Source organism: Palaemon carinicauda, chromosome 38 (assembly GCF_036898095.1).
Source record: "Palaemon carinicauda isolate YSFRI2023 chromosome 38, ASM3689809v2, whole genome shotgun sequence".
Taxonomy (NCBI): domain Eukaryota; kingdom Metazoa; phylum Arthropoda; class Malacostraca; order Decapoda; family Palaemonidae; genus Palaemon; species Palaemon carinicauda.
Window position 1 is genome coordinate 57,687,835 of NC_090762.1, and position 12,500 is coordinate 57,700,334.

The window sequence follows — 12,500 nt, forward strand, 5'->3', positions numbered from 1 at the left end:
TACATAACGCACAATAGGGATAAATATACTTTTGCATAATTACACAAAAAAACTTGAAGCTAAACGGAATGATAACATAATAAATTACATAATATAAATTTTAAGTCTGAAAAACTGATTTTAAGGCACCACTTCTAGCCCCTAGTCAGTCATCACCCATAAACGGCTGAGGCCTCGATACTCCTTTTGAGTCTTTCTTAAATATGTCTTATACAGGAGAGAGAGAGAGGAGAGAGAGAGAGAGAGAGAGAGAGAGAGAGAGAGAGAGAGAGAGAGAGAGAGAGAGAGAGGCCATAGTTATTCGGTCTCTGATTTATCCTTCTTGAAGGAGTTGAATTAGAGTTGTTTTCATAATATATTAGACACACTTTATGAGTAATGACCACCAGCGGTAGTTCTAATTATGAATGACTCCACTACTTGCTTACCTCCCCCCCCCCCCCCCCCCCCCCCCCCCCAAGGCCCCGCACCCAAGTGAAGTCCACCGACCCCCGCCCTGAAAAAAATCCTCCAATAATCCGGAACCTCGATTACTGCATTAAGGATTATATTCGGTTTATCTGGAAACACTCGATGTAGGTGAAATAACCACAAAGGTCAATGGAGATGGACAGCTACTAGTAGATCAGTGCACTGAAGCTAATCTCTCTCTCTCTCCTCTCTCTCTCTCTCTCTCTCTCTCTCTCTAAAGCGCAGCATTCCTACAAATATATCCACTTTAAGGAAAGAGATTTACGGGATTATAGATATTTTCCTTCTCAAAATGTGAGGAATCAAGGCAATAGTCCTCTGTCCAATCTCTCAAATATTGTTTATTACACATACATCGGCTTTGATAATATCTCTCTCTCTCTCTCTCCTCTCATCTCTCTCTCTCTCTCCTCTCTCTCTCTCTCTCTCTCTCTCTCTCTTTTTGCGAAGTTAATAAAACATTCAGGTGATCACCGCTGATTTATAGATACATGTAACTAGTACTTACCTTACGGCAACATTATTTGACACTGATTTATACGTGGTACTACGACTACAACTGTGGTGGTAGTAGTAGTAGTAGTAGTAGTAGTAGTAGTAGTAGTAGTAGTAATAATAATAATAGTAGTAGTAGTAGTAGTAGTATTATGTCAGTCCTGTGATGTAATTTTTTCACCAACTTGAAATATGGATCAAACAATAGATAAAACTTTCCACAAATCTTTAAAACAGGTCTTTTGATGAAAATACTATGGTATCTACCATTGATATAAATCAGATTCGACCACTACTATTATAATACTACCACTACCATTACTACCACGTTGGACTCCCAGAGTGACGCTAACGAGAGAAATATTGCGGCCGGATCATGCCCCGATTATTTACGACCAGAATAGATCTTTTCCGTAAAGTACATAATCACGATTCAGGGCATCACTAACCAGCAATGAAAAGCGCGAACGGAATTATTATTCCCGAGATAATGTATTGGGCCACATAGCAAAATTAAAGTTCGCGTTTAGCAACGAGCTTCCTCCATATGAATTATTGGCCCTCTTCCGTCCCAAATGCTAGCCGTGTGTGTGTAATCTTAGTCAGAGATGAAAATGAAGGAGAAGGAAAGGAAGAAACAGAAGAAATTTTTGTCGTGCGAGTAAAATTAGTTAGAGAAGGTGAACGAAGAAGAATAGCATAATTTTGGTTCCAGGGAAGTATAAAGAGGAATCTCAAAAGGAATGTAAAAGAAGATATATACAAAAGATATTGATGTCCTAGTTTTGTAATTTTAGATGTGTGTGTCCCAGAAAAGGGACAAAGAAGAAGAAGAAGAATTCCAGACAGAGAAGGATAGAAGTGAAGAAGCAAGAAAAAAAAGAAAAATATAATAATGGGTTCATACGAGTCACATTTGCATCGTAGCTAGTTATAATGAACTTTTTTTTTTTTGTCCTTACTTAGCAAATTGGTTATGCTATGTCGTTATGTATCCGTGATGAGAGAGAGAGAGAGAGAGAGAGAGAGAGAGAGAGAGAGATCAGCACGGTAATGAGCAGATAGCATGCATCTGAATCCCGTTGCTTATAGTTTTTAACTTTTTTTATTTACTTTCCTGGCGCATCCATTCATTTTCTTGTCCTCTCTTTTAATATATTACAGTCAATTTCATTAGGATAATTCGTCTTTTCCGAGAGCTCAGGGTAGGCAATGGGTGTGGTGGAGTGGATATAGGGGCATAGCTAAAACATATTTTTGGAAGTGAGCAGTGTGCAGATATTTTTTTTTTCATTTTGAAAATTAAAACCTTTTGAATAATGGTCATTATCAGTACTACTTTATTTTTTTTTTTTTTTTTTGGGGGGGGGGGGAAGCGTTGGATAGGTTGAAATTATATCGACCTATATTGGGAAGTTCATTCTAACAAAAACATTAGAATACTCCAAATAAGCATGATTGTAATTATGTCTATTTTTCAGGGATTTAGAAATAATGGAAAAAGTGGCCAACAAAGGCGAGTCCACATTTTCGGGAGTGGAAACAAGTTAATGAAAAATTAAGAGAAAAATTAGATATGAAAAATTACTATAATTACCATTAGGTTGTTTGTTTTGCCTTTTGACAAAACTGTCCTATTACTATCATATTAGCCATCATTGATATCAAATGTTGTCTCGCCGTTCGTTTTGCCTTCTTACAAAGCTAGCTTACTTCTACGAAGGTGCCTTCGATGTCTTTGTTTCAGTCAGTCTCAGAGAAGCCTTCGCGTGATATTACATATCAACTATTTCATAACTTGCGTGTCCATTTGTGACAGTGTTGTTAATTAGGAATGATGGAGTAAGCCTGTGCTTAACATAATAGCAACGGTATTAAGTAATGGAAACGTTTCAACTCATTACTGCATTTGATAAAATAACTATTTTTGGTCGTAATGAGGGTGTGACGTATTTACCTAAATGGAAAATGAGTTTTAAGTAATGAAATTCTTATTTTGTAATTACTAAAGTGTCCATGTAATGGAAAATATTAGAAGCTTAAATTTTTATATACACACACACACACACACACACACATATATATATATATATATATAATATATATATATATATATATACATATATATAGATATACATATATATATATATATATATATATTTATATATATATACATACACATATATATATATAAATATATATATATATATATATATATATATATATATATATATATATTTACATACATACATATATATATATATATATATATATATATATATATATATTGTATATATATATATATATATATTGTGTATATATATAATATATACTATATATATATCTATCTATATATATATATATATATATATATATATATATATATATATGTGCGTGTTTACAGAATATGTATAGGGTATTCAGTAAATGTTAATATAATTCTCTCTCTCTCTCTCTCTCTCTCTCTCTCTCTCTCTCTCTCTCTCTCTCTCTCTCTCTCTCTCTCTCTCTCATATTTGTATTTATACGATATAAATTTCAGCTTAATTTATTGTTTTGTTCCTATGTGTAATACAAACCATCGACTTTTAAGAAGAATATGACTTCCGGAAAGCTGAAACGGGCGTTAACTTTTTTAATGACGTAAACTCCGCTTTTCCCAATTCTCAATTTTCACATTTCTAACGTTGTGTCATTGCTCTTTTAAATGTAAGGGATACAATCAAAACACCCGCCAGAGGTATAACCATTATGTCAGGAACATAGTTGTCAAATATGTTAGTTTTACAACAGATACTGTAAAGGTTTTAGGCTTCCCATAGAGTCTAGTCCTGTTGTATTTGAATCCTACGTTTTTATGTGCTCTCATTATAAGACAGAAAACTAGCACACGATCAAACGTACATACACACATCAATCACTCACTATATATATATATATATATATATATATATATATATATATATATATAAATATATATATATAAATATATATATATATATATATATATATATATATATATATATATATATATATAATATAAAGAAAAACAACAAAAAGAGACGGTCTGGTCCACTGCAAGAGAAAGGCATCAGACGAATGTCTTTATTCATATCTGGGATTTCACCAGTTTACATCACCACGCTGGCCAGTGTAAGTGAATGAAGACAGACGACTTTTGCTTGATAGCTCTCAGCAAACCAACCTAGTATCGGTGTCCCTGACTAGTATAGGTTTGCTGATCATCCCAATACACACTCTTTCATCAAGTTAAGGTATCCTCACTCAGAAAGGGATATATATATATATATATATATATATATATATATATATATATATATATATATATATATATAACAACAATACACAGCCGTTTCTAGTTTACTGCATGACATAGGCCTCAGACATGTCCTTAGTCATATCTGGCCACTTCGGATTGGGGATGTTGGAAGACTTTAGTGTGGTCGCTCACAGCAAACCAACCTAGTATGGGTGGCCCTAACTAGTACAGCTTTGCTGATCATAACGATACACAAACCCTTTCAACCCGTTAAGGTATCTCCACTCAGAGTTTAATAACACAAAATGTATATTGTCAGTGCATTAAATGCCCATGGCCAATAGATTCATTGACTGGCTTAAATCAAACTGTTGTACTAATAATCGAACATTACTCAAATTTGCAAAACAAGTTAAGGTCTTGTTCTAGCAGCAAGTGGTCGCAAGAAATTAAAGAACCCAACAAATTAAGCAAGCTTGACTTCCTATACATTCTTAAGTTAGATTTATTGTTTTACTATGCCCCTTTATAGGATCCTCTTTTACATGACGATTTTCAAACCCTAGTTCCTATGGTGCGCTTGGTTTTTTTTTTTTTTTTTTTTTTTTTTTTTTACAAAAAGCTGTCCACAGCTAATATTTCGTTAACCCTACTTAGCTGTTTTCATTTTCTTCAGCTTCATTTTTCCTTTATCCCTTCTTTCATTCCAGCTTGTCCTTCACATTTTCAGTATTTTCCCACATTTCCTTATATCCCCATATTTCTAAGAACAGCATAATGTTTTCCTTTCAACTTTAAAATTGCGTTTTCTTCTTTCTCTTCAATTCCCCTCTTCTTTTTCCCCACATTCTCCCCATGCAGGCCCTTATCCTCCACCCATTCTTCTCCTTCCCCCTTTCCCCTTACTTCAACATTTTCTCCCATTCAGCAGTGTGATTACCTCGTAACCAAACCTTCCCAAATGACGCCTCCCTTTAAATGAGTCTTTCCCTCTTTGAATACACCCACCCTAGATTCATTCCACGTTCCTCTCAAAACGAGTTTATACCTTTTACCTGAGCTTACCTGATAATGCTCTCTCTCTCTCTCTCTCTCTCTCTCTCTCTCTCTCTCTCTCTCTCTCTCTCTCTCCTCTCTCTCTCTCTCCTTTTCTTTGCCTGAATCCCATTTGTCTGATTCTAGTTGTGATATCGAACGTTTTAAAGTAAGACAGACTAATATCGAAGGGCTTTCGTGAATGTATTTTTTTTTCATATACCCTCTCTCTCTCTCTCTCTCTCTCTCTCTCTCTCTCTCTCTCTCTCTCTCTCTCTCTCTCTCTCTCTCTCTCTCTCTCTCTCATTTGTTATTATTAATTCTCAAAAAGACGAGAGACTATAGAATGAAGAATATAAGTGAGCATAATGTTCACGATTTTTCATTTTTTTTTTCACTCACTTTAGACCATCCTGTTGCAGCTAAAACTAAAGATTAATTTATTATACAATCTAAAACCGTTACAAATCTTTTTAAAAGCACGGATTTCGTGCTAATTGCACGGCTGCCATATTTAGCCTGAGATAAAATATAATTTAATTCGGTTGCTTTGAACTGAAATTGAAAGCTGTATATTGTAGTCAATATTCAATATCGAATTTGATAGATATATAGTTCATTTTTTGCTTAGCCTTTATGTGAAATTTTTATCATTATTATTACTAACCAAGCTACAACCTTGGTTAAAAGAACAGGATACTCAAACCGAGGAATCAGCCCAATGCATAAAGGAAATAAAGATGTAACGTATATAAATATATCAATATAATACGTCAAATTGTATGTCATCTAAATGCTATAAAACGGATTATGTCAACCTCCGAAACATACAAGTTTAAATTTCTAAAGTTCCACCAATTCAACCGACAGACCAGGGAGATCATTCCACAAACTGTCAGAACTGGACTAAAACTCCCAGAATATAGAATAAAGTGCAGAATTTTAACGTTATGATGGAGAATTCAAGACAAAAGAGACAGCATTACTAGTACTACGTACAGCATGGTACAGTTTAGGAAGACCTAAATGCAAAGAATGCTTAGTTTTAAGAAAAATCGTATGTAAAAAAAAAAAAAAAAAAAAAAAAAAAACTAGTGTCAAATATTAATATTCAGATCAAGAATAAGGAATATGATACACAACAAGATTTTGTACAATAAATTAAGACGAGAGCCGGCATCTGGAGACCAGATAGGAGAACAATACTCGAAACAAGGCAGAATGAAATTATCAAAACATTTCCTTAGGATATATTGATAACAAAAATCTTAAAGGGCTTTCTCAATATGCTAATTTTTGTGTAAATGAAGAAAAAACAGACTAAATGTGTTTCTCAAGTAGGCTATGTTTTGAATAAAAAATCACACCTAGAATTTTAAATGAGTTGTATACAGTCAAAGAGACATTGTCAAAGCAAAAATTTGAGTACCATCCACCAACTTCAGGTAAATTTCTTTTAAGGGATTCAGGAAATCAAAACGATGCAAAAAGAGTAGAATTATTTGCATATGCAGAAAGCTTGTTTTCTTGGCCAAATCCAAATCATGCCAATATCATAAGAAAAGTAATGAGCCAAGAACGCTACCCTGAAGAACACAAGTTATTACATTTCTAGAGAGACCACAGTGCCCTTTAAGCTATAAACTGTTTGTATGCTGTATCTATACTGTATTTTGTATGCAGAATATTTGTTTTATTTAATTGCATTGTTTCATAGGACACTACATTTGAAAGTACTGATAATTATAAATTTTGATATCTATAGTTTTATCAACCTTTCATTTTCACCCTTTTATCATCCTGTATACTCGCAAGAAATTGTAATACTCTTGATTTCCATAAAACAACAGTTTGTTTTAGAAAGCAGTTATCAAATATTACCATAAATGATGATAGTGAAAACTGCAGAAAGGTTATCAAAGGCAAAATTTGGAAATATAACAACCAAATAATGTGTTAAATCCAATAGTTACTAATATTATTTATATCATTATGAAGTATCTTACTATTACTATTGTAACTATTCTCATCGTCATAAATATAATTGATATTGCTCTAATTAACAAAATTTTAATTTTAGAATGTACTATTATTAAGAGACCTGCTTTACTTTCAGAATCGATGGAAACTGTGGAATCGTTGTAGAAGTTAGGCGGAGAGAACCGGTGCGAGGCGATGTGACATAATTCAGCTGGAGTTATAACAGAGTGAGTCTATGAGAGTGAATGTTATTATTACCTCCAGGTCAAGTCGAAAATGAAAGCAATATTTCTTTATTCAAAATATTTTAAGAAAATGTATGCCCTTTAGCATTTCTCTGTTGAGGATGCTCTGATAAATGAAAGTGGAATCTATTTTCAAGAGACAAATTGTGTTCTATACATATAGGAAAGACTCGACATTCAATATTAATGAGTTACATTTTGTTATCCCCGTTCATAAAGGTTTCCAACGGTACTTCACTTCGAATAATAATTCGAATCGTAAACCCAGAAAAACATCTTCTATAGAAATATAAAAATCAGAGTTATTGTCTGATGACAATTTTAATGCAACATTAGTATCAACTTCAAAATGAAAAGCATTTTTTGAATCCAGGTTTATGGAATTTCTTCAATACTTGTTAACAATGCGAATACCTTCATTCAAGTTCAAGAATCAACCCTTCAAAACAGTAACAAATATGATTCTCGAGTTCAAAAAAACAGTGAGAACGGATATCACGTCTGACCTATTCCACTAAGCAAAGACACGCGATGTTATGAACAATACCATTCGAATTTTTTGTACCTTCTCTTTGTCTATTGCAATCACGCGTATCCTTGACTGGGAACAACTCCTAAAGGCATAGAATTTACCCTGATTTTAGTCCTACGAGCTTCCGCCACCGAGATAGTTAGAGGGCGCTGCCAGTCAGGTTGGATCCAAGGTATATATAGAATGGTTGGATCATAAGCACCTAAGAATCTCGCAAATATGTTAAGTAAACGGGAAATTAGGGGTTAAGGTGGAACCATTAAAGGGAAATATATTATTCAAAAGTATGAAATTTTGAGTTTTGTTTCTGGAGCATATTAAGTAAAATGTATATACAAAACATCCATCAGATATAATAACTCTGTCATGAGATTTATAAACCCAGGGAACCGAGTGTGGTTGAAGGACCAGCATTGGGCTGTACTAGAACTTACAAAATCCTTACCAATCTAGTTTTAGGAAAAACGGGGTCACAATTAGCCCCGAAAACATCTCAATGTCATAAATTCATATGGAAGCCTGGGATTTTGTATTTGTTTTTGTGTTAATATTCGTATATGTGTATGCAGTTAAAGTATGACTCGTTTTGCATATTTTTCATTTTGTAGTTTGTAGTAGAATTATATACATAACTGTAGAAGATTACCAACTCATATGTGGTGCATATTAACATGTAGACACCCTTACAGCACGGGGAGTAACCAAACAGATAGTGTAGGCCTGTAGGAAGAGGTGGCAGAGTTGGTGGGCAGGGCTACATACAGGCACTCGCACTGCAGTAAGGGTGCGACTGGAAGAACTTCTTAAGAGGGAGGTGTGCCCGAAATTCCTGTGTCTAACTGTGCGTAAGAAAATTCTTATAAGACAATGACTCAGTTTCAACACAGCGAAGGACAATGAAGTCTTTCAAGCTATGTATAAATTTCTTACGGTTCACAACGGTACATATTTCAAGAGAGAGCAGAAATCTAGGATTGAAAATGAATATGAGTAAAACAAGATAATGCTCAATAAAAATGCTGGGAGACAATAAATAAGAGTAATGGACGAACCTCTGAGTCTAGAGATTGTTAATGAAAATACATACTTAGGACAGACAGTAAGTGTTTCGCCAGGACACGAGACCGAAATTAAAAGAAGGATAAGTATGGGATGGAGAGCATTTGGTAAACAAAATAAAATTATGAAAGGTAAAATGCTACTTTCTCTAAAAAGAAAAGTATTTGATGAGATGGTCTTACCAGTATTAACTTATGCATCAGAAACTTGGAGCCTTATTAAAAAGCCTTACAACATAAGGTTGTTACAACTCAGAGAGCTATGGAAAGAATGATGATGGAAATAACATTAAGCGACAGAAAAAGAGCAGCATGGATACTAGAGAGAAGTAAAGTAGGAGATATCCTAACATGTGAAATAAAAAATGGACATGGGCAGGACATATAATGAGAATGACAGACAATAGATGGACATTAACATTAAAAGAATGGCTCCATAGAGATTGTAAAAGAAACAGGGAGAAGAAGAGAAGACGAAGGATTGGCGAACTAAGAAAGTTTGCGGGTGTAGACTGGCACAAAGAGACAATAAATAGACGCAAGAGGTAGGACATGTCGGAGGCCTTTGTTCTGCAGTGAACTAGTCATGGCTGATTATATATATATATATATATATATATATATATATATATATATATATATATATATATATATATATATATAAGGAATGTGTGAAGGATGTTTTCTATGTCTTTTCAATTTATATATCAAAATATACTGTATATATTTGTACATATATCTATATACATTATACAGTATATATATATATATATATATATATATATATATATATATATAAATAAATAAATAAATATATATATATACATACATATATACATACATATATATATATATATATATATATATATATATATATATATACATACATATATATAGTTATATATATACATATATATATTTATATATATATAAAATATATATATATATATATATATATATATATATATATATATATATATATCACAAGCACACGTGATTTTAATCAATGTAAATATAACCCACGAAAGGCATTTAATACCGAATGCTATCTTGGGAATATATATCAACTTGGAATTCTCTCTTGATAGCTCAGTCGGTAGAGTCGTGCTGGCATGGTTTCCGGCCCACAGGTGGGGGTTCGAATCTCTACCCGGCCAGAAGCTGTTACCATAAAATGAATTCCAAGTGGATATATATTCCCAAGATAAAATTCGGTATTAAATGCCTTTCGTGGGTGATATTTACACACACACACACACACACACACACACACACACACACATATATATATATATATATATATATATATATATATATATATATATATATATATATATATATATATATATATATATATATATATCATCATCTCCTCCTACACCTATTGACGTAAAGGTCCTTGGTTAGATTTCACCAGTCGTCTCTATCTTGAGGTTTTAATTCAATACTTCTTCATTCATCATCTATTTCGCGCTTCATAGTACTCAGCCATGTAGGCCTGGGTCTTACGACTCTTCTAGTGCCATGTGGAGCCCAGCTGAACGTTTGGTGAACTAGTCTCTCTTGGGGAGTACGAAGAGCATGCCCAAACCATCTCCATCAATCCTTCATCATGATCTCATCCACATATTATTATTATTATTATTACTATCCAAGCTACAACCCTAGTTGGAAAAGCAAAATGCTATAAGCCCAGGGGCTCCAACAGGGAAAAATAGCCCAGTGAGGAAAGGAAATAAGGAAATAAATAAATGAAGAACAAATTAACAATAAATCATTCTAAAAACAGTAACAACGTCAAAACAGACATGTCATATATAAAGTATTAACAGCATCAAAAACAAATATGTCATAAATAAACTATAAAAAGACTCATGTCCGCCTGGTCAACAAAAAAGCATTTGCTCCAACTTTGAACTTTTGAAGTTCTACTGATTCAACCACCCGATTAGGAAGATCATTCCACAACTTGGTAACAGCTGGAATAAAACTTCTAGAGTACTGCGTAGTATTGAGTCTCGTGATGGAGAAGGCCTGGCTATTAGAATTAACTGCCTGCCTAGTATTACGAACAGGATAGAATTGTCCAGGGAGATCTGAATGTAAAGGATGGTCAGAGTTATGAAAAATCTTATGCAACATGCATAATGAACTAATTGAACGACGGTGCCAAAGATTAATATCTAGATCAGGAATAAGAAATTTAATAGACCGTAAGTTTCTGTCCAACAAATTAAGATGAGAATCAGCAGCTGAAGACCAAACAGGAGAACAATACTCAAAACAAGGTAGAATGAAAGAATTAAAACACTTCTTCAGAATAGATTGATCACCGAAAATCTTGAAAGACTTTCTCAATAAGCCTATTTTTTGTGCAATTGAAGAAGACAGAGACCTTATATGTTTCTCAAAAGTAAATTTACTGTCGAGAATCACACCTAAAATTTTGAAAGAGTCATACATATTTAAAGAAACATTATCAATACTGAGATCCGGATGTTGAGGAGCCACCGTCCTTGACCTACTTACAATCATACTTTGAGTTTTGTTAGGATTCAACTTCATACCCCATAATTTGCACCATGCACTAATTCTAGCTAAATCTCTATTAAGGGATTCACCAACCCTAGATCTACATTCAGGGGATGGAATTGATGCAAAGAGAGTAGCATCATCTGCATATGCAACAAGCTTGTTTTCTAGGCCAAACCACATGTCATGTGTATATAGTATGAAAAGTAATGGGCCAAGAACACTACCCTGTGGAACACCGGATATCACATTCCTATAATCACTATGGTGCCCATCAACAACAACTCTTTGAGATCTATTACTTAAAAAATCAATAATAATGCTAAGAAACAACCCACCCACTCCCAACTGTTTCAGTTTGAAAACAAGGGCCTCATGATTAACACGGTCAAAGGCAGCACTAAAATCAAGGCCAATCATACGAACTTCCCGACCACAATCAAGGGATTTCTGTACAGCATTGGAGATTGTAAGAAGGGCATCACATGCTCCAAAGGCCTTTACGAAAACCAAATTGCAAACTAGGGAGTAGATGATGGCACTCGAGTAATCTTTCTTATAGTTTCATTTCTAATTTTGTCCTGCCATTTACCTACCAATATCCTTCGGAGGGCTTTGTTCTCAAATCTACTCAATCTATTGGAGATTGTTTTATTGTCATACCATGACTCATGTCCATATAATAACACTGATCTCACTAAAATTATATATAGTCTGATTTTATATGTAATTTCAGGCGATTTACTTCAAAATTTTACTTAACCTAGCCATTTCCTGATTTGCTTTTTTCAATCTTTCACTAAACTCTACTGTAAATCTAAAGACCTTGTATTAGAGATCTTATTTCCTAAATACTTGAATGATTCTATCTC

General features: G+C 33.7%; 1 long non-coding RNA gene across 2 annotated transcripts in view; it reads left to right on the forward strand.

Annotated features, from left to right (window-relative positions):
• Nucleotides 1–12,500, forward strand: part of LOC137630654 (uncharacterized) — a 123,386-nt gene that overhangs the window by 90,422 nt on the left and 20,464 nt on the right. For both annotated transcript variants that reach the window (XR_011041748.1, XR_011041749.1), the window contains one exon: nt 7,398–7,488. This is a non-coding gene — a long non-coding RNA (uncharacterized lncRNA). The remainder of the gene's footprint in view (nt 1–7,397; nt 7,489–12,500) is intronic.